Below are 24133 nucleotides of genomic sequence, written 5' to 3' on the forward strand. Positions count from 1 at the left end.
CACCCCGAATCACATTCTAGCATCCGTTGTTACATTTGAGTCAAAAAAAAATTTTTTGCTCCTGGGCAGTTTTTTTTCTGACCCCGGCATCACGCGTTTTCTTCCTCTGGGAGCAAAAACACTCGATTTTTAAAAACAGCTAATAATAACATTTTTAAGCATGGAATACCACCCCGAATCACATTCTAGCATCCGTTGTTACATTTGAGTAAAAAGAAAATTTTTTGCTCCTGGGCAGTTTTTTTTCTGACCCCGGCATCACGCGTTTTCTTCCTCTGGGAGCAAAAACACTCGATTTTTAAAAACAGCTAATAATAACATTTTTAAGCATGGAATTCCACCCCGAATCACATTCTAGCATCTGTTGTTACATTTGAGTCAAAAAAAAATTTTTTGCTCCTGGGCAGTTTTTTTTCTGACCCCGGCATCACGCGTTTTCTTCCTCGGGCAGCAAAAACACTCGATTTTTAAAAACAGTTCATAATAACATTTTTAAGCATGGAATTCCACCCGAATCACATTCTAGCATCCGTTGTTACATTTGAGTCAAAAAAATTTTTTTTGCTCCTGGGCAGTTTTTTTTCTGACCCCGGCATCACGCGTTTTCTTCCTCGGGCAGCAAAAACACTCGGTTTTTAAAAACAGCTCATAATAACATTTTTAAGCATGGAATTCCACCCCGAATCACATTCTAGCATCCGTTGTTACATTTGAGTCAAAAGAAATTTTTTTGCTCCTGGGCAGTTTTTTTTCTGACCCCGGCATCACGCGTTTTCTTCCTCGGGCAGCAAAAATACTCGATTTTTAAAAACAGCTAATAATAACGTTTTTAAGCATGGAATTCCACTCCGAATCACATTCTAGCATCCGTTGTTACATTTGAGTCAAAAAAAATTTTTTTGCTCCTGGGCAGTTTTTTTTCTGACCCCGGCATCACGCGTTTTCGTCCTCGGGCAGCAAAAACACTCGATTTTTAAAAACAGCTAATAATAACATTTTTAAGCATGGAATTCCACCCCGAATCACATTCTAGCATCCGTTGTTACATTTGAGTCAAAAAAAATTTTTTTGCTCCTGGGCAGTTTTTTTTCTGACCCCGGCATCACGCGTTTTCTTCCTCTGGGAGCAAAAACACTCGATTTTTAAAAACAGCTCATAATAACATTTTTAAGCATGGAATTCCACCCCGAATCACATTCTAGCATCCGTTGTTACATTTGAGTCAAAAAAATTTTTTTTGCTCCTGGGCAGTTTTTTTTCTGACCCCGGCATCACGCGTTTTCTTCCTCGGGCAGCAAAAACACTCGATTTTTAAAAACAGCTCATAATAACATTTTTAAGCATGGAATTACACCCCGAATCACATTCTAGCATCCGTTGTTACATTTGAGTCAAAAAAAATTTTTTTGCTCCTGGGCAGTTTTTTTTCTGACCCCGGCATCACGCGTTTTCTTCCTCTGGGAGCAAAAACACTCGATTTTTAAAAACAGCTAATAATAACATTTTTAAGCATGGAATACCACCCCGAATCACATTCTAGCATCCGTTGTTACATTTGAGTCAAAAGAAAATTTTTTGCTCCTGGGCAGTTTTTTTTCTGACCCCGGCATCACGCGTTTTCTTCCTCTGGGAGCAAAAACACTCGATTTTTAAAAACAGCTAATAATAACATTTTTAAGCATGGAATTCCACCCCGAATCACATTCTAGCATCCGTTGTTACATTTGAGTCAAAAAAAATTTTTTTGCTCCTGGGCAGTTTTTTTTCTGACCCCGGCATCACGCGTTTTCTTCCTCTGGGAGCAAAAACACTCGATTTTTAAAAACAGCTCATAATAACATTTTTAAGCATGGAATTCCACCCCGAATCACATTCTAGCATCCGTTGTTACATTTGAGTCAAAAAAAATTTTTTTGCTCCTGGGCAGTTTTTTTTCTGACCCCGGCATCACGCGTTTTCTTCCTCGGGCAGCAAAAACACTCGATTTTTAAAAACAGCTCATAATAACATTTTTAAGCATGGAATTACACCCCGAATCACATTCTAGCATCCGTTGTTACATTTGAGTCAAAAAAAATTTTTTTGCTCCTGGGCAGTTTTTTTTCTGACCCCGGCATCACGCGTTTTCTTCCTCTGGGAGCAAAAACACTCGATTTTTAAAAACAGCTAATAATAACATTTTTAAGCATGGAATACCACCCCGAATCACATTCTAGCATCCGTTGTTACATTTGAGTAAAAAGAAAATTTTTTGCTCCTGGGCAGTTTTTTTTCTGACCCCGGCATCACGCGTTTTCTTCCTCTGGGAGCAAAAACACTCGATTTTTAAAAACAGCTAATAATAACATTTTTAAGCATGGAATTCCACCCCGAATCACATTCTAGCATCCGTTGTTACATTTGAGTCAAAAAAAAATTTTTTGCTCCTGGGCAGTTTTTTTTCTGACCCCGGCATCACGCGTTTTCTTCCTCGGGCAGCAAAAACACTCGATTTTTAAAAACAGCTCATAATAACATTTTTAAGCATGGAATTCCACCCCGAATCACATTCTAGCATCCGTTGTTACATTTGAGTCAAAAAAAATTTTTTTGCTCCTGGGCAGTTTTTTTTCTGACCCCGGCATCACGCGTTTTCTTCCTCGGGCAGCAAAAACACTCGATTTTTAAAAACAGCTAATAATAACATTTTTAAGCATGGAATTCCACCCCGAATCACATTCTAGCATCCGTTGTTACATTTGAGTCAAAAAAATTTTTTTTGCTCCTGGGCAGTTTTTTTTCTGACCCCGGCATCACGCGTTTTCTTCCTCGGGCAGCAAAAACACTCGATTTTTAAAAACAGCTCATAATAACATTTTTAAGCATGGAATACCACCCCGAATCACATTCTAGCATCCGTTGTTACATTTGAGTCAAAAGAAAATTTTTTGCTCCTGGGCAGTTTTTTTTCTGACCCCGGCATCACGCGTTTTCTTCCTCGGGCAGCAAAAACACTCGATTTTTAAAAACAGCTCATAATAACATTTTTAAGCATGGAATTCCACCCCGAATCACATTCTAGCATCCGTTGTTACATTTGAGTCAAAAAAAATTTTTTTGCTCCTGGGCAGTTTTTTTTCTGACCCCGGCATCACGCGTTTTCTTCCTCGGGCAGCAAAAACACTCGATTTTTAAAAACAGCTAATAATAACATTTTTAAGCATGGAATTCCACCCCGAATCACATTCTAGCATCCGTTGTTACATTTGAGTCAAAAAAAATTTTTTTGCTCCTGGGCAGTTTTTTTTCTGACCCCGGCATCACGCGTTTTCTTCCTCGGGCAGCAAAAACACTCGATTTTTAAAAACAGCTCATAATAACATTTTTAAGCATGGAATACCACCCCGAATCACATTCTAGCATCCGTTGTTACATTTGAGTCAAAAGAAATTTTTTTGCTCCTGGGCAGTTTTTTTTCTGACCCCGGCATCACGCGTTTTCTTCCTCGGGCAGCAAAAACACTCGATTTTTAAAAACAGCTAATAATAACATTTTTAAGCATGGAATTCCACCCCGAATCACATTCTAGCATCCGTTGTTACATTTGAGTCAAAAAAAAATTTTTTGCTCCTGGGCAGTTTTTTTTCTGACCCCGGCATCACGCGTTTTCTTCCTCTGGGAGCAAAAACACTCGATTTTTAAAAACAGCTAATAATAACATTTTTAAGCATGGAATACCACCCCAAATCACATTCTAGCATCCGTTGTTACATTTGAGTCAAAAGAAAATTTTTTGCTCCTGGGCAGTTTTTTTTCTGACCCCGGCATCACGCGTTTTCTTCCTCTGGGAGCAAAAACACTCGATTTTTAAAAACAGCTCATAATAACATTTTTAAGCATGGAATTCCACCCCGAATCACATTCTAGCATCCGTTGTTACATTTGAGTCAAAAAAATTTTTTTTGCTCCTGGGCAGTTTTTTTTACTGACCCCGGCATCACGCGTTTTCTTCCTCTGGGAGCAAAAACACTCGATTTTTAAAAACAGCTAATAATAACATTTTTAAGCATGGAATACCACCCCAAATCACATTCTAGCATCCGTTGTTACATTTGAGTCAAAAGAAAATTTTTTGCTCCTGGGCAGTTTTTTTTCTGACCCCGGCATCACGCGTTTTCTTCCTCTGGGAGCAAAAACACTCGATTTTTAAAAACAGCTCATAATAACATTTTTAAGCATGGAATTCAACCCCGAATCACATTCTAGCATCCGTTGTTACATTTGAGTCAAAAAAATTTTTTTTGCTCCTGGGCAGTTTTTTTTACTGACCCCGGTATCACGCGTTTTCTTCCTCGGGCAGCAAAAATACTCGATTTTTAAAAACAGCTAATAATAACATTTTTAAGCATGGAATTCCACCCCGAATCACATTCTAGCATCCGTTGTTACATTTGAGTCAAAAGAAAATTTTTTGCTCCTGGGCAGTTTTTTTTCTGACCCCGGCATCACGCGTTTTCTTCCTCTGGGAGCAAAAACACTCGATTTTTAAAAACAGCTCATAATAACATTTTTAAGCATGGAATTCCACCCCGAATCACATTCTAGCATCCGTTGTTACATTTGAGTCAAAAAAAATTTTTTGCTCCTGGGCAGTTTTTTTTCTGACCCCGGCATCACGCCTTTTCTTCCTCGGGCAGCAAAAATACTCGATTTTTAAAAACAGCTCATAATAACATTTTTAAGCATGGAATTCCACCCCGAATCACATTCTAGCATCCGTTGTTACATTTGAGTCAAAAAAAATTTTTTTGCTCCTGGGCAGTTTTTTTTCTGACCCCGGCATCACGCGTTTTCTTCCTCGGGCAGCAAAAACACTCGATTTTTAAAAACAGCTAATAATAACATTTTTAAGCATGGAATTCCACCCCGAATCACATTCTAGCATCCGTTGTTACATTTGAGTCAAAAAAAAATTTTTTGCTCCTGGGCAGTTTTTTTTCTGACCCCGGCATCACGCGTTTTCTTCCTCTGGGAGCAAAAACACTCGATTTTTAAAAACAGCTAATAATAACATTTTTAAGCATGGAATACCACCCCGAATCACATTCTAGCATCCGTTGTTACATTTGAGTAAAAAGAAAATTTTTTGCTCCTGGGCAGTTTTTTTTCTGACCCCGGCATCACGCGTTTTCTTCCTCTGGGAGCAAAAACACTCGATTTTTAAAAACAGCTAATAATAACATTTTTAAGCATGGAATACCACCCCGAATCACATTCTAGCATCCGTTGTTACATTTGAGTAAAAAGAAAATTTTTTGCTCCTGGGCAGTTTTTTTTCTGACCCCGGCATCACGCGTTTTCTTCCTCTGGGAGCAAAAACACTTGATTTTTAAAAACAGCTCATAATAACATTTTTAAGCATGGAATTCCACCCCGAATCACATTCCAGCATCCGTTGTTACATTTGAGTCAAAAAAAATTTTTTTGCTCCTGGGCAGTTTTTTTTCTGACCCCGGCATCACGCGTTTTCTTCCTCGGGCAGCAAAAATACTCGATTTTTAAAAACAGCTCATAATAACATTTTTAAGCATGGAATTCCACCCCGAATCACATTCTAGCATCCGTTGTTACATTTGAGTCAAAAAAAATTTTTTTGCTCCTGGGCAGTTTTTTTTCTGATCCCGGCATCACGCGTTTTCTTCCTCTGGGAGCAAAAACACTCGATTTTTAAAAACAGCTAATAATAACATTTTTAAGCATGGAATACCACCCCGAATCACATTCTAGCATCCGTTGTTACATTTGAGTAAAAAGAAAATTTTTTGCTCCTGGGCAGTTTTTTTTCTGACCCCGGCATCACGCGTTTTCTTCCTCTGGGAGCAAAAACACTCGATTTTTAAAAACAGCTAATAATAACATTTTTAAGCATGGAATTCCACCCCGAATCACATTCTAGCATCCGTTGTTACATTTGAGTAAAAAGAAAATTTTTTGCTCCTGGGCAGTTTTTTTTCTGACCCCGGCATCACGCGTTTTCTTCCTCTGGGAGCAAAAACACTTGATTTTTAAAAACAGCTCATAATAACATTTTTAAGCATGGAATTCCACCCCGAATCACATTCCAGCATCCGTTGTTACATTTGAGTCAAAAAAATTTTTTTTGCTCCTGGGCAGTTTTTTTTCTGACCCCGGCATCACGCGTTTTCTTCCTCGGGCAGCAAAAATACTCGATTTTTAAAAACAGCTCATAATAACATTTTTAAGCATGGAATTCCACCCCGAATCACATTCTAGCATCCGTTGTTACATTTGAGTCAAAAAAAAATTTTTTGCTCCTGGGCAGTTTTTTTTCTGACCCCGGCATCACGCGTTTTCTTCCTCTGGGAGCAAAAACACTCGATTTTTAAAAACAGCTAATAATAACATTTTTAAGCATGGAATACCACCCCGAATCACATTCTAGCATCCGTTGTTACATTTGAGTAAAAAGAAAATTTTTTGCTCCTGGGCAGTTTTTTTTCTGACCCCGGCATCACGCGTTTTCTTCCTCTGGGAGCAAAAACACTCGATTTTTAAAAACAGCTAATAATAACATTTTTAAGCATGGAATTCCACCCCGAATCACATTCTAGCATCCGTTGTTACATTTGAGTCAAAAAAAATTTTTTTGCTCCTGGGCAGTTTTTTTTCTGACCCCGGCATCACGCGTTTTCTTCCTCGGGCAGCAAAAACACTCGATTTTTAAAAACAGCTCATAATAACATTTTTAAGCATGGAATTCCACCCCGAATCACATTCTAGCATCCGTTGTTACATTTGAGTCAAAAGAAAATTTTTTGCTCCTGGGCAGTTTTTTTTCTGACCCCGGCATCACGCGTTTTCTTCCTCTGGGAGCAAAAACACTCGATTTTTAAAAACAGCTCATAATAACATTTTTAAGCATGGAATTCAACCCCGAATCACATTCTAGCATCCGTTGTTACATTTGAGTCAAAAAAATTTTTTTTGCTCCTGGGCAGTTTTTTTTACTGACCCCGGTATCACGCGTTTTCTTCCTCGGGCAGCAAAAATACTCGATTTTTAAAAACAGCTAATAATAACATTTTTAAGCATGGAATTCCACCCCGAATCACATTCTAGCATCCGTTGTTACATTTGAGTCAAAAGAAAATTTTTTGCTCCTGGGCAGTTTTTTTTCTGACCCCGGCATCACGCGTTTTCTTCCTCTGGGAGCAAAAACACTCGATTTTTAAAAACAGCTCATAATAACATTTTTAAGCATGGAATTCCACCCCGAATCACATTCTAGCATCCGTTGTTACATTTGAGTCAAAAAAAATTTTTTGCTCCTGGGCAGTTTTTTTTCTGACCCCGGCATCACGCCTTTTCTTCCTCGGGCAGCAAAAATACTCGATTTTTAAAAACAGCTCATAATAACATTTTTAAGCATGGAATTCCACCCCGAATCACATTCTAGCATCCGTTGTTACATTTGAGTCAAAAAAAATTTTTTTGCTCCTGGGCAGTTTTTTTTCTGACCCCGGCATCACGCGTTTTCTTCCTCGGGCAGCAAAAACACTCGATTTTTAAAAACAGCTAATAATAACATTTTTAAGCATGGAATTCCACCCCGAATCACATTCTAGCATCCGTTGTTACATTTGAGTCAAAAAAAAATTTTTTGCTCCTGGGCAGTTTTTTTTCTGACCCCGGCATCACGCGTTTTCTTCCTCTGGGAGCAAAAACACTCGATTTTTAAAAACAGCTAATAATAACATTTTTAAGCATGGAATACCACCCCGAATCACATTCTAGCATCCGTTGTTACATTTGAGTAAAAAGAAAATTTTTTGCTCCTGGGCAGTTTTTTTTCTGACCCCGGCATCACGCGTTTTCTTCCTCTGGGAGCAAAAACACTCGATTTTTAAAAACAGCTAATAATAACATTTTTAAGCATGGAATACCACCCCGAATCACATTCTAGCATCCGTTGTTACATTTGAGTAAAAAGAAAATTTTTTGCTCCTGGGCAGTTTTTTTTCTGACCCCGGCATCACGCGTTTTCTTCCTCTGGGAGCAAAAACACTTGATTTTTAAAAACAGCTCATAATAACATTTTTAAGCATGGAATTCCACCCCGAATCACATTCCAGCATCCGTTGTTACATTTGAGTCAAAAAAAATTTTTTTGCTCCTGGGCAGTTTTTTTTCTGACCCCGGCATCACGCGTTTTCTTCCTCGGGCAGCAAAAATACTCGATTTTTAAAAACAGCTCATAATAACATTTTTAAGCATGGAATTCCACCCCGAATCACATTCTAGCATCCGTTGTTACATTTGAGTCAAAAAAAATTTTTTTGCTCCTGGGCAGTTTTTTTTCTGATCCCGGCATCACGCGTTTTCTTCCTCTGGGAGCAAAAACACTCGATTTTTAAAAACAGCTAATAATAACATTTTTAAGCATGGAATACCACCCCGAATCACATTCTAGCATCCGTTGTTACATTTGAGTAAAAAGAAAATTTTTTGCTCCTGGGCAGTTTTTTTTCTGACCCCGGCATCACGCGTTTTCTTCCTCTGGGAGCAAAAACACTCGATTTTTAAAAACAGCTAATAATAACATTTTTAAGCATGGAATTCCACCCCGAATCACATTCTAGCATCCGTTGTTACATTTGAGTAAAAAGAAAATTTTTTGCTCCTGGGCAGTTTTTTTTCTGACCCCGGCATCACGCGTTTTCTTCCTCTGGGAGCAAAAACACTTGATTTTTAAAAACAGCTCATAATAACATTTTTAAGCATGGAATTCCACCCCGAATCACATTCCAGCATCCGTTGTTACATTTGAGTCAAAAAAATTTTTTTTGCTCCTGGGCAGTTTTTTTTCTGACCCCGGCATCACGCGTTTTCTTCCTCGGGCAGCAAAAATACTCGATTTTTAAAAACAGCTCATAATAACATTTTTAAGCATGGAATTCCACCCCGAATCACATTCTAGCATCCGTTGTTACATTTGAGTCAAAAAAAAATTTTTTGCTCCTGGGCAGTTTTTTTTCTGACCCCGGCATCACGCGTTTTCTTCCTCTGGGAGCAAAAACACTCGATTTTTAAAAACAGCTAATAATAACATTTTTAAGCATGGAATACCACCCCGAATCACATTCTAGCATCCGTTGTTACATTTGAGTAAAAAGAAAATTTTTTGCTCCTGGGCAGTTTTTTTTCTGACCCCGGCATCACGCGTTTTCTTCCTCTGGGAGCAAAAACACTCGATTTTTAAAAACAGCTAATAATAACATTTTTAAGCATGGAATTCCACCCCGAATCACATTCTAGCATCCGTTGTTACATTTGAGTCAAAAAAAATTTTTTTGCTCCTGGGCAGTTTTTTTTCTGACCCCGGCATCACGCGTTTTCTTCCTCGGGCAGCAAAAACACTCGATTTTTAAAAACAGCTCATAATAACATTTTTAAGCATGGAATTCCACCCCGAATCACATTCTAGCATCCGTTGTTACATTTGAGTCAAAAAAAATTTTTTTGCTCCTGGGCAGTTTTTTTTCTGACCCCGGCATCACGCGTTTTCTTCCTCGGGCAGCAAAAACACTCGATTTTTAAAAACAGCTAATAATAACATTTTTAAGCATGGAATTCCACCCCGAATCACATTCTAGCATCCGTTGTTACATTTGAGTCAAAAAAAATTTTTTTGCTCCTGGGCAGTTTTTTTTCTGACCCCGGCATCACGCGTTTTCTTCCTCGGGCAGCAAAAACACTCGATTTTTAAAAACAGCTCATAATAACATTTTTAAGCATGGAATACCACCCCGAATCACATTCTAGCATCCGTTGTTACATTTGAGTCAAAAGAAAATTTTTTGCTCCTGGGCAGTTTTTTTTCTGACCCCGGCATCACGCGTTTTCTTCCTCGGGCAGCAAAAATACTTGATTTTTAAAAACAGCTCATAATAACATTTTTAAGCATGGAATTCCACCCCGAATCACATTCCAGCATCCGTTGTTACATTTGAGTCAAAAAAAATTTTTTTGCTCCTGGGCAGTTTTTTTTCTGACCCCGGCATCACGCGTTTTCTTCCTCGGGCAGCAAAAATACTCGATTTTTAAAAACAGCTCATAATAACATTTTTAAGCATGGAATTCCACCCCGAATCACATTCTAGCATCCGTTGTTACATTTGAGTCAAAAAAAATTTTTTTACTCCTGGGCAGTTTTTTTTCTGACCCCGGCATCACGCGTTTTCTTCCTCTGGGAGCAAAAACACTCGATTTTTAAAAACAGCTCATAATAACATTTTTAAGCATGGAATACCACCCCGAATCACATTCTAGCATCCGTTGTTACATTTGAGTAAAAAGAAAATTTTTTGCTCCTGGGCAGTTTTTTTTCTGACCCCGGCATCACGCGTTTTCTTCCTCGGGCAGCAAAAATACTCGATTTTTAAAAACAGCTAATAATAACATTTTTAAGCATGGAATTCCACCCCGAATCACATTCTAGCATCCGTTGTTACATTTGAGTCAAAAAAAATTTTTTTGCTCCTGGGCAGTTTTTTTTCTGACCGCGGCATCACGCGTTTTCTTCCTCTGGGAGCAAAAATACTCGATTTTTAAAAACAGCTAATAATAACATTTTAAAGCATGGAATTCCACCCTGAATCACATTCTAGCATCCGTTGTTACATTTGAGTCAAAAGAAAATTTTTTCCTCCTGGGCAGTTTTTTTTCTGACCCCGGCATCACGCGTTTTCTTCCTCTGGGAGCAAAAACACTTGATTTTTAAAAACAGCTCATAATAACATTTTTAAGCATGGAATTCCACCCCGAATCACATTCTAGCATCCGTTGTTACATTTGAGTCAAAAGAAATTTTTTTGCTCCTGGGCAGTTTTTTTTCTGACCCCGGCATCACGCGTTTTCTTCCTCTGGGAGCAAAAACACTCGATTTTTAAAAACAGCTAATAATAACATTTTTAAGCATGGAATTCCACCCCGAATCACATTCTAGCATCCGTTGTTACATTTGAGTCAAAAAAAAATTTTTTGCTCCTGGGCAGTTTTTTTTCTGACCCCGGCATCACGCGTTTTCTTCCTCTGGGAGCAAAAACACTTGATTTTTAAAAACAGCTCATAATAACATTTTTAAGCATGGAATTCCACCCCGAATCACATTCCAGCATCCGTTGTTACATTTGAGTCAAAAAAATTTTTTTTGCTCCTGGGCAGTTTTTTTTCTGACCCCGGCATCACGCGTTTTCTTCCTCTGGGAGCAAAAACACTTGATTTTTAAAAACAGCTCATAATAACATTTTTAAGCATGGAATTCCACCCCGAATCACATTCTAGCATCCGTTGTTACATTTGAGTCAAAAGAAAATTTTTTCCTCCTGGGCAGTTTTTTTTCTGACCCCGGCATCACGCGTTTTCTTCCTCTGGGAGCAAAAACACTTGATTTTTAAAAACAGCTCATAATAACATTTTTAAGCATGGAATTCCACCCCGAATCACATTCTAGCATCCGTTGTTACATTTGAGTCAAAAGAATTTTTTTTGCTCCTGGGCAGTTTTTTTTCTGACCCCGGCATCACGCGTTTTCGTCCTCGGGCAGCAAAAACACTCGATTTTTAAAAACAGCTAATAATAACATTTTTAAGCATGGAATTCCACCCCGAATCACATTCTAGCATCCGTTGTTACATTTGAGTCAAAAAAAATTTTTTTGCTCCTGGGCAGTTTTTTTTCTGACCCCGGCATCACGCGTTTTCTTCCTCTGGGAGCAAAAACACTTGATTTTTAAAAACAGCTCATAATAACATTTTTAAGCATGGAATTCCACCCCGAATCACATTCCAGCATCCGTTGTTACATTTGAGTCAAAAAAAATTTTTTTGCTCCTGGGCAGTTTTTTTTCTGACCCCGGCATCACGCGTTTTCTTCCTCGGGCAGCAAAAATACTCGATTTTTAAAAACAGCTCATAATAACATTTTTAAGCATGGAATTCCACCCCGAATCACATTCTAGCATCCGTTGTTACATTTGAGTCAAAAAAAATTTTTTTGCTCCTGGGCAGTTTTTTTTCTGACCCCGGCATCACGCGTTTTCTTCCTCTGGGAGCAAAAACACTCGATTTTTAAAAACAGCTCATAATAACATTTTTAAGCATGGAATACCACCCCGAATCACATTCTAGCATCCGTTGTTACATTTGAGTAAAAAGAAAATTTTTTGCTCCTGGGCAGTTTTTTTTCTGACCCCGGCATCACGCGTTTTCTTCCTCTGGGAGCAAAAACACTCGATTTTTAAAAACAGCTAATAATAACATTTTTAAGCATGGAATTCCACCCCGAATCACATTCTAGCATCCGTTGTTACATTTGAGTCAAAAAAAATTTTTTTGCTCCTGGGCAGTTTTTTTTCTGACCCCGGCATCACGCGTTTTCTTCCTCGGGCAGCAAAAACACTCGATTTTTAAAAACAGCTCATAATAACATTTTTAAGCATGGAATTCCACCCCGAATCACATTCTAGCATCCGTTGTTACATTTGAGTCAAAAAAATTTTTTTTGCTCCTGGGCAGTTTTTTTTCTGACCCCGGCATCACGCGTTTTCTTCCTCGGGCAGCAAAAACACTCGATTTTTAAAAACAGCTAATAATAACATTTTTAAGCATGGAATTCCACCCCGAATCACATTCTAGCATCCGTTGTTACATTTGAGTCAAAAAAATTTTTTTTGCTCCTGGGCAGTTTTTTTTCTGACCCCGGCATCACGCGTTTTCTTCCTCGGGCAGCAAAAACACTCGATTTTTAAAAACAGCTCATAATAACATTTTTAAGCATGGAATACCACCCCGAATCACATTCTAGCATCCGTTGTTACATTTGAGTCAAAAGAAAATTTTTTGCTCCTGGGCAGTTTTTTTTCTGACCCCGGCATCACGCGTTTTCTTCCTCGGGCAGCAAAAATACTCGATTTTTAAAAACAGCTAATAATAACATTTTAAAGCATGGAATTCCACCCTGAATCACATTCTAGCATCCGTTGTTACATTTGAGTCAAAAGAAAATTTTTTCCTCCTGGGCAGTTTTTTTTCTGACCCCGGCATCACGCGTTTTCTTCCTCTGGGAGCAAAAACACTCGATTTTTAAAAACAGCTAATAATAACATTTTTAAGCATGGAATTCCACCCCGAATCACATTCTAGCATCCGTTGTTACATTTGAGTCAAAAGAAATTTTTTTGCTCCTGGGCAGTTTTTTTTCTGACCCCGGCATCACGCGTTTTCTTCCTCTGGGAGCAAAAACACTTGATTTTTAAAAACAGCTCATAATAACATTTTTAAGCATGGAATTCCACCCCGAATCACATTCTAGCATCCGTTGTTACATTTGAGTCAAAAGAAATTTTTTTGCTCCTGGGCAGTTTTTTTTCTGACCCCGGCATCACGCGTTTTCTTCCTCTGGGAGCAAAAACACTCGATTTTTAAAAACAGCTAATAATAACATTTTTAAGCATGGAATACCACCCCAAATCACATTCTAGCATCCGTTGTTACATTTGAGTCAAAAGAAAATTTTTTGCTCCTGGGCAGTTTTTTTTCTGACCCCGGCATCACGCGTTTTCTTCCTCTGGGAGCAAAAACACTCGATTTTTAAAAACAGCTCATAATAACATTTTTAAGCATGGAATTCCACCCCGAATCACATTCTAGCATCCGTTGTTACATTTGAGTCAAAAAATTTTTTTTTGCTCCTGGGCAGTTTTTTTTACTGACCCCGGCATCACGCGTTTTCTTCCTCTGGGAGCAAAAACACTCGATTTTTAAAAACAGCTAATAATAACATTTTTAAGCATGGAATACCACCCCAAATCACATTCTAGCATCCGTTGTTACATTTGAGTCAAAAGAAAATTTTTTGCTCCTGGGCAGTTTTTTTTCTGACCTCGGCATCACGCGTTTTCTTCCTCTGGGAGCAAAAACACTCGATTTTTAAAAACAGCTCATAATAACATTTTTAAGCATGGAATTCAACCCCGAATCACATTCTAGCATCCGTTGTTACATTTGAGTCAAAAAAATTTTTTTTGCTCCTGGGCAGTTTTTTTTACTGACCCCGGCATCACGCGTTTTCTTCCTCGGGCAGCAAAAATACTCGATTTTTAAAAACAGCTAATAATAACATTTTTAAGCATGGAATTCCACCCCGAATCACATTCTAGCATCCGTTGTTACATTTGAGTCAAAAAAAATTTTTTTGCTCCTGGGCAGTTTTTTTTCTGACCCCGGCATCACGCGTTTTCTTCCTCTGGGAGCAAAAACACTCGATTTTTAAAAACAGCTAATAATAACATTTTTAAGCATGGAATTCCACCCCGAATCACATTCTAGCATCCGTTGTTACATTTGAGTCAAAAGAAAATTTTTTGCTCCTGGGCAGTTTTTTTTCTGACCCCGGCATCACGCGTTTTCTTCCTCTGGGAGCAAAAACACTCGATTTTTAAAAACAGCTCATAATAACATTTTTAAGCATGGAATTCCACCCCGAATCACATTCTAGCATCCGTTGTTACATTTGAGTCAAAAAAATTTTTTTGCTCCTGGGCAGTTTTTTTTCTGACCCCGGCATCACGCGTTTTCTTCCTCGGGCAGCAAAAATACTCGATTTTTAAAAACAGCTCATAATAACATTTTTAAGCATGGAATTCCACCCCGAATCACATTCTAGCATCCGTTGTTACATTTGAGTCAAAAAAATTTTTTTTGCTCCTGGGCAGTTTTTTTTCTGACCCCGGCATCACGCGTTTTCTTCCTCGGGCAGCAAAAACACTCGATTTTTAAAAACAGCTAATAATAACATTTTTAAGCATGGAATTCCACCCCGAATCACATTCTAGCATCCGTTGTTACATTTGAGTCAAAAAAAAATTTTTTGCTCCTGGGCAGTTTTTTTTCTGACCCCGGCATCACGCGTTTTCTTCCTCTGGGAGCAAAAACACTCGATTTTTAAAAACAGCTAATAATAACATTTTTAAGCATGGAATACCACCCCGAATCACATTCTAGCATCCGTTGTTACATTTGAGTAAAAAGAAAATTTTTTGCTCCTGGGCAGTTTTTTTTCTGACCCCGGCATCACGCGTTTTCTTCCTCTGGGAGCAAAAACACTTGATTTTTAAAAACAGCTAATAATAACATTTTTAAGCATGGAATTCCACCCCGAATCACATTCTAGCATCCGTTGTTACATTTGAGTCAAAAAAAAATTTTTTGCTCCTGGGCAGTTTTTTTTCTGACCCCGGCATCACGCGTTTTCTTCCTCTGGGAGCAAAAACACTTGATTTTTAAAAACAGCTCATAATAACATTTTTAAGCATGGAATTCCACCCCGAATCACATTCCAGCATCCGTTGTTACATTTGAGTCAAAAAAAATTTTTTTGCTCCTGGGCAGTTTTTTTTCTGACCCCGGCATCACGCGTTTTCTTCCTCGGGCAGCAAAAATACTCGATTTTTAAAAACAGCTCATAATAACATTTTTAAGCATGGAATTCCACCCCGAATCACATTCTAGCATCCGTTGTTACATTTGAGTCAAAAAAAATTTTTTTGCTCCTGGGCAGTTTTTTTTCTGACCCCGGCAGCACGCGTTTTCTTCCTCTGGGAGCAAAAACACTCGATTTTTAAAAACAGCTAATAATAACATTTTTAAGCATGGAATACCACCCCGAATCACATTCTAGCATCCGTTGTTACATTTGAGTAAAAAGAAAATTTTTTGCTCCTGGGCAGTTTTTTTTCTGACCCCGGCATCACGCGTTTTCTTCCTCTGGGAGCAAAAACACTCGATTTTTAAAAACAGCTAATAATAACATTTTTAAGCATGGAATTCCACCCCGAATCACATTCTAGCATCCGTTGTTACATTTGAGTCAAAAAAAATTTTTTTGCTCCTGGGCAGTTTTTTTTCTGACCCCGGCATCACGCGTTTTCTTCCTCGGGCAGCAAAAACACTCGATTTTTAAAAACAGCTCATAATAACATTTTTAAGCATGGAATTCCACCCCGAATCACATTCTAGCATCCGTTGTTACATTTGAGTCAAAAAAAATTTTTTTGCTCCTGGGCAGTTTTTTTTCTGACCCCGGCATCACGCGTTTTCTTCCTCGGGCAGCAAAAACACTCGATTTTTAAAAACAGCTAATAATAACATTTTTAAGCATGGAATTCCACCCCGAATCACATTCTAGCATCCGTTGTTACATTTGAGTCAAAAAAAATTTTTTTGCTCCTGGGCAGTTTTTTTTCTGACCCCGGCATCACGCGTTTTCTTCCTCGGGCAGCAAAAACACTCGATTTTTAAAAACAGCTCATAATAACATTTTTAAGCATGGAATACCACCCCGAATCACATTCTAGCATCCGTTGTTACATTTGAGTCAAAAGAAAATTTTTTGCTCCTGGGCAGTTTTTTTTCTGACCCCGGCATCACGCGTTTTCTTCCTCGGGCAGCAAAAATACTCGATTTTTAAAAACAGCTAATAATAACATTTTTAAGCATGGAATTCCACCCCGAATCACATTCTAGCATCCGTTTTTACATTTGAGTCAAAAAAAATTTTTTTGCTCCTGGGCAGTTTTTTTTCTGACCGCGGCATCACGCGTTTTCTTCCTCTGGGAGCAAAAATACTCGATTTTGAAAAACAGCTAATAATAACATTTTAAAGCATGGAATTCCACCCTGAATCACATTCTAGCATCCGTTGTTACATTTGAGTCAAAAAAAATTTTTTGGCTCCTGGGCAGTTTTTTTTCTGACCCCGGCATCACGCGTTTTCTTCCTCGGGCAGCAAAAACACTCGATTTTTAAAAACAGCTCATAATAACATTTTTAAGCATGGAATTCCACCCCGAATCACATTCTAGCATCCGTTGTTACATTTGAGTCAAAAAAAATTTTTTTGCTCCTGGGCAGTTTTTTTTCTGACCCCGGCATCACGCGTTTTCTTCCTCTGGGAGCAAAAACACTCGATTTTTAAAAACAGCTCATAATAACATTTTTAAGCATGGAATTCCACCCCGAATCACATTCTAGCATCCGTTGTTACATTTGAGTCAAAAAAAATTTTTTTGCTCCTGGGCAGTTTTTTTTCTGACCCCGGCATCACGCGTTTTCTTCCTCGGGCAGCAAAAACACTCGATTTTTAAAAACAGCTAATAATAACATTTTTAAGCATGGAATTCCACCCCGAATCACATTCTAGCATCCGTTGTTACATTTGAGTCAAAAAAAAATTTTTTGCTCCTGGGCAGTTTTTTTTCTGACCCCGGCATCACGCGTTTTCTTCCTCTGGGAGCAAAAACACTCGATTTTTAAAAACAGCTAATAATAACATTTTTAAGCATGGAATACCACCCCGAATCACATTCTAGCATCCGTTGTTACATTTGAGTCAAAAGAAAATTTTTTGCTCCTGGGCAGTTTTTTTTCTGACCCCGGCATCACGCGTTTTCTTCCTCTGGGAGCAAAAACACTCGATTTTTAAAAACAGCTCATAATAACATTTTTAAGCATGGAATTCCACCCCGAATCACATTCTAGCATCCGTTGTTACATTTGAGTCAAAAGAAAATTTTTTGCTCCTGGGCAGTTTTTTTTACTGACCCCGGCATCACGCGTTTTCTTCCTCTGGGAGCAAAAACACTCGATTTTTAAAAACAGCTAATAATAACATTTTTAAGCATGGAATACCACCCCGAATCACATTCTAGCATCCGTTGTTACATTTGAGTAAAAAGAAAATTTTTTGCTCCTGGGCAGTTTTTTTTCTGACCCCGGCATCACGCGTTTTCTTCCTCGGGCAGCAAAAACACTCGATTTTTAAAAACAGCTAATAATAACATTTTTAAGCATGGAATTCCACCCCGAATCACATTCTAGCATCCGTTGTTACATTTGAGTCAAAAAAAAATTTTTTTGCTCCTGGGCAGTTTTTTTTCTGACCCCGGCATCACGCGTTTTCTTCCTCTGGGAGCAAAAACACTCGATTTTTAAAAACAGCTCATAATAACATTTTTAAGCATGGAATACCACCCCGAATCACATTCTAGCATCCGTTGTTACATTTGAGTCAAAAAAAATTTTTTTGTTCCTGGGCAGTTTTTTTTCTGACCCCGGCATCACGCGTTTTCTTCCTCGGGCAGCAAAAATACTCGATTTTTAAAAACAGCTCATAATAACATTTTTAAGCATGGAATTCCACCCCGAATCACATTCTAGCATCCGTTGTTACATTTGAGTCAAAAAAATTTTTTTTTGCTCCTGGGCAGTTTTTTTTCTGACCCCGGCATCACGCGTTTTCTTCCTCGGGCAGCAAAAACACTCGATTTTTAAAAACAGCTCATAATAACATTTTTAAGCATGGAATTCCACCCCGAATCACATTCTAGCATCCGTTGTTACATTTGAGTCAAAAGAAAATTTTTTGCTCCTGGGCAGTTTTTTTTCTGACCCCGGCATCACGCGTTTTCTTCCTCTGGGAGCAAAAACACTCGATTTTTAAAAACAGCTCATAATAACATTTTTAAGCATGGAATTCCACCCCGAATCACATTCTAGCATCCGTTGTTACATTTGAGTCAAAAGAAATTTTTTTGCTCCTGGGCAGTTTTTTTTCTTACCCCGGCATCACGCGTTTTCTTCCTCGGGCAGCAAAAACACTCGATTTTTAAAAACAGCTAATAATAACATTTTTAAGCATGGAATTCCACCCCGAATCACATTCTAGCATCCGTTGTTACATTTGAGTCAAAAAATTTTTTTTTCCTCCTGGGCAGTTTTTCTTCTGACCCCGGCATCACGCGTTTTCTTCCTCTGGGAGCAAAAATACTCGATTTTTAAAAACAGCTAATAATAACATTTTTAAGCATGGAATTCCACCCCGAATCACATTCTAGCATCCTTTGTTACATTTGAGTCAAAAGAAAATTTTTTGCTCCTGGGCAGTTTTTTTTCTGACCCCGGCATCACGCGTTTTCTTCCTTGGGCAGCAAAAACACTCGATTTTTAAAAACAGCTAATAATAACATTTTTAAGCATGGAATTCCACCCCGAATCACATTCTAGCATCCGTTGTTACATTTGAGTCAAAAGAAAATTTTTTGCTCCTGGGCAGTTTTTTTTCTGACCCCGGCATCACGCGTTTTCTTCCTCTGGGAGCAAAAACACTTGATTTTTAAAAACAGCTCATAATAACATTTTTAAGCATGGAATTCCACCCCGAATCACATTCTAGCATCCGTTGTTACATTTGAGTCAAAAGAAAATTTTTTGCTGCTGGGCAGTTTTTTTTCTGACCCCGGCATCACGCGTTTTCTTCCTCTGGGAGCAAAAACACTCGATTTTTAAAAACAGCTCATAATAACATTTTTAAGCATGGAATTCCACCCCGAATCACATTCTAGCATCCGTTGTTACATTTGAGTCAAAAAAAATTTTTTTGCTCCTGGGCAGTTTTTTTTCTGACCCCAGCATCACGCGTTTTCTTCCTCGGGCAGCAAAAATACTCGATTTTTAAAAACAGCTAATAATAACATGTTTAAGCATGGAATTCCACCCCGAATCACATTCTAGCATCCGTTGTTACATTTGAGTCAAAAGAAAATTTTTTCCTCCTGGGCAGTTTTTTTTCTGACCCCGGCATCACGCGTTTTATTCCTCGGGCAGCAAAAATACTCGATTTTTAAAAACAGCTAATAATAACATTTTTAAGCATGGAATTCCACCCCGAATCACATTCTAGCATCCGTTGTTACATTTGAGTCAAAAAAATTTTTTTTGCTCCTGGGCAGTTTTTTTTCTGACCCCGGCATCACGCGTTTTCTTCCTCGGGCAGCAAAAATACTCGATTTTTTGCATTTCGTTTCAAAAAAAAAATTTGGCTTCAAAAAACATTTTGGTTCCTGGGCAGCATTTTTCCTGACCGCGGAGTCAGGCGTTTTCTTCCCCACGCACCAAAAAGGCTCGATTTTTAAAAAGTGGAAACAACACCATTTTTAGACATGGAATTTCATCCCGAAACTCACCCTGGTGTCCGTTTTTGCATTTGGTTTCAAAAAAAAATTTGGCTTCAAAAAACATTTTGGTTTCTGGGCAGCATTTTTCCTGACCGCGGAGTCAGGCGTTTTCTTCCCCAGGCACCAAAAAGGCTTGATTTTTAAAAAGTGGAAGCAACACCATTTTTAGACATGGAATTTCATCCCGAAATTCACCCTGGTGTCTGTTTTGGCGTTTGGTTTCAAAAAAAAAATTTGGCTTCAAAAAACATTTTGGTTCCCGGGCAGAATTTTTCCTGACCGCGGAGTCAAGCGTTTTTTCCCCAGGCACCAAAAAGGCTCGATTTTTAATAAGTTGAAGCAACACCATTTTTAGACATGGAATTTCATCCCGAAATTCACCCTGGTGTCCGTTTTTGCATTTGGTTTCAAAAAAAAAATTGGCTTTAAAAAACATTTTGGCCCCTGGGCAGCATTTTTCCTGACCGCGGAGTCACGCGTTTTCTTCCACACGCACCAAAAAGGCTTGATTTTTAAAAAGTGGAAGCAACACCATTTTTAGACATGGAATTTCATCCTGAAACTCACCCTAGTGTCCGTTTTTGCATTTGGTTTCAAAAAAAAATTTGGCTTCAAAAAACATTTTGGTTTCTGGGCAGCATTTTTCCTGACCGCGGACTCAGGCGTTTTCTTCCCCAGGCACCAAAAAGGCTCGATTTTTAAAAAGTAGAAGCAACATCATTTTTAGACATGGAATTACATCCCGAAACTCACCATGGTGTCCGTTTTTGCATTTGTTTTCAAAAAAAAAATTGGCTTCAAAAAACATTTTGGTTCCTGGGCAGCATTTTTCCTGACCACGGAGTCACGCGTTTTCTTCCCCAGGCACCAAAAAGGCTTGATTTTTAAAAAGTGGAAGCAACACCATTTTTAGACATGGAATTTCATCCTGAAACTCACCCGGGTGTCCGTTTTTGCATTTGTTTTCAAAAAAAAATTTGGCTTCAAAAAACATTTTGGTTTCTGGGCAGCATTTTTCCTGACCGCGGAGTCAGGGGTTTTCTTCCCCAGGCACCAAAAAGGCTTGATTTTTAAAAAGTGGAAGCAACACCATTTTTAGACATGGAATTTCATCCCGAAATTCACCCTGGTGTCTGTTTTGGCGTTTGGTTTCAAAAAAAAATTTGGCTTCAAAAAACATTTTGGTTCCCGGGCAGAATTTTTCCTGACCGCGGAGTCAGGTGTTTTCTTCCCCAGGCACCAAAAAAGACTCGATTTTTAAAAAGTGGAAGCAACACCATTTTTAGACATGGAATTTCATCCCGAAATTCACCCTGGTGTCTGTTTTGGCATTTGGTTTCAAAAAAAAAATTTGGCTTCAAAAAACATTTTGGTTCCTGGGCAGCATTTTTCCTGACCGCGGAGTCAGGCGTTTTCTTCCCCAGGCACCAAAAAGGCTCAATTTTTAAAAGTAGAAGCAACACCATTTTTAGACATGGAATTTCATCCTGAAACTCACCCTGGTGTCCGTTTTTGCATTTGGTTTCAAAAAAAAATTTGGCTTCAAAAAACATTTTGGTTTCTGGGCAGCATTTTTCCTGACCGCGGAGTCAGGGGTTTTCTTCCCCAGGCACCAAAAAGGCTTGATTTTTAAAAAGTGAAAGCAACACCATTTTTAGACATGGAATTTCATCCCGAAATTCACCCTGGTGTCCGTTTTTGCACTTGGTTTCAAAAAAAAAAAATTGGCTTCAAAAAACATTTTGGTTCCTGGGCAGCATTTTTCCTGACTGCTGAATCACGCGTTTTCTTCCCCAGGCACCAAAAAGGCTTGATTTTTAAAAAGTGGAAGCAATAAAATTTTTAGACATGGAATTTCATCCTGAAACTCACCCTGGTGTCCGTTTTTGCATTTGGTTTAAAAAAAAAATTGGCTTCAAAAAACATTTTGGTTTCTGGGCAGCATTTTTCCTGACCGCGGAGTCAGGCGTTTTCTTCCCCAGGCACCAAAAAGGCTCAATTTTTAAAAGTAGAAGCAACACCATTTTTAGACATGGAATTTCATCCTGAAACTCACCCTGGTGTCCGTTGTTGCATTTGGTTTCAAAAAAAAATTTGGCTTCAAAAAACATTTTGGTTTCTGGGCAGCATTTTTCCTGACCGCGGAGTCAGGGGTTTTCTTCCCCAGGCACCAAAAAGGCTTGATTTTTAAAAAGTGAAAGCAACACCATTTTTAGACATGGAATTTCATCCCGAAATTCACCCTGGTGTCCGTTTTTGCACTTGGTTTCAAAAAAAAAAAATTGGCTTCAAAAAACATTTTGGTTCCTGGGCAGCATTTTTCCTGACCGCGGAGTCAGGCGTTTTCTTCCCCAGGCACCAAAAAGGCTCAATTTTTAAAAGTGGAAGCAACACCATTTTTAGACATGGAATTTCATCCTGAAACTCACCCTGGTGTCCGTTTTTGCATTTGGTTTCAAAAAAAAAATTTGGCTTCAAAAAACATTTTGGTTTCTGGGCAGCATTTTTCCTGACCGCGGAGTCAGGGGTTTTCTTCCCCAGGCACCAAAAAGGCTTGATTTTTAAAAAGTGGAAGCAACACCATTTTTAGACATGGAATTTCATCCCGAAACTCAAATTGGTGTCCGTTTTTGCATTTGGTTTCAAAAAAAAAATTTAGCTTCAAAAAACATTTTGGTTCCTGGGCAGCAATTTTCCTGACTGCTGAATCACGCGTTTTCTTCCCCAGGCACCAAAAAGGCTTGATTTTTAAAAAGTGGAAGCAACACCATTTTTAGACATGGAATTTCATCCCGAAACTCAACCTGGTGTCCGTTTTTGCATTTGGTTTCAAAAAATAAATTGGCTTCCAAAAACATTTTGGTTCCTGGGCAGCATTTTTCCTGACCGCGGAGTCACGCGTTTTCTTCCCCAGGCACCAAAAAGGCTTGATTTTTAAAAAGTGGAAGCAACACCATTTTTAGACATGGAATTTCATCCCGAAATTCACCCTGGTGTCTGTTTTGGCATTTGGTTTCAAAAAAAAAATTTGGCTTCAAAAAACATTTTGGTTCCTGGGCAGCATTTTTCCTGACCGCGGAGTCAGGCGTTTTCTTCCCCAGGCACCAAAAAGGCTCAATTTTTAAAAGTGGAAGCAACACCATTTTTAGACATGGAATTTCATCCTGAAACTCACCCTGGTGTCCGTTTTTGCACTTGGTTTCAAAAAAAAAAAATTGGCTTCAAAAAACATTTTGGTTCCTGGGCAGCATTTTTCCTGACTGCTGAATCACGCGTTTTCTTCCCCAGGCACCAAAAAGGCTTGATTTTTAAAAAGTGGAAGCAACACCATTTTTAGAAATGGAATTTCATCCTGAAACTCACCCTGGTGTCCGTTTTTGCATTTGGTTTAAAAAAAAAATTGGCTTCAAAAAACATTTTGGTTTCTGGGCAGCATTTTTCCTGACCGCGGAGTCAGGCGTTTTCTTCCCCAGGCACCAAAAAGGCTCGATTTTTAAAAAGTGGAAGCAACACCATTTTTAGACATGGAATTTCATCCCAAAACTCAACCTGGTGTCCGTTTTTGCATTTGGTTTCAAAAAATAAATTGGCTTCCAAAAACATTTTGGTTCCTGGGCAGCATTTTTCCTGACCGCGGAGTCACGCGTTTTCTTCCCCAGGCACCAAAAAGGCTTGATTTTTAAAAAGTGGAAGCAACACCATTTTTAGACATGGAATTTCATCCCGAAATTCACCCAGGTGTCTGTTTTGGCATTTGGTTTCAAAAAAAAAATTTGGCTTCAAAAAACATTTTGGTTCCTGGGCAGCTTTTTTCCTGACCGCGGAGTCAGGCGTTTTCTTTCCCAGGCACCAAAAAGGCTTGATTTTTAAAAAGTGAAAGCAACACCATTTTTAGACATGGAATTTCATCCCGAAATTCACCCTGGTGTCCGTTTTTGCACTTGGTTTCAAAAAAAAAAAATTGGCTTCAAAAAACATTTTGGTTCCTGGGCAGCATTTTTCCTGACTGCTGAATCACGCGTTTTCTTCCCCAGGCACCAAAAAGGCTTGATTTTTAAAAAG

This window comes from Pantherophis guttatus, chromosome 6, assembly GCF_059756535.1.
Source record: "Pantherophis guttatus breed Tessera chromosome 6, ASM5975653v1, whole genome shotgun sequence".
Classification (NCBI taxonomy): Eukaryota; Metazoa; Chordata; class Lepidosauria; order Squamata; family Colubridae; genus Pantherophis; species Pantherophis guttatus.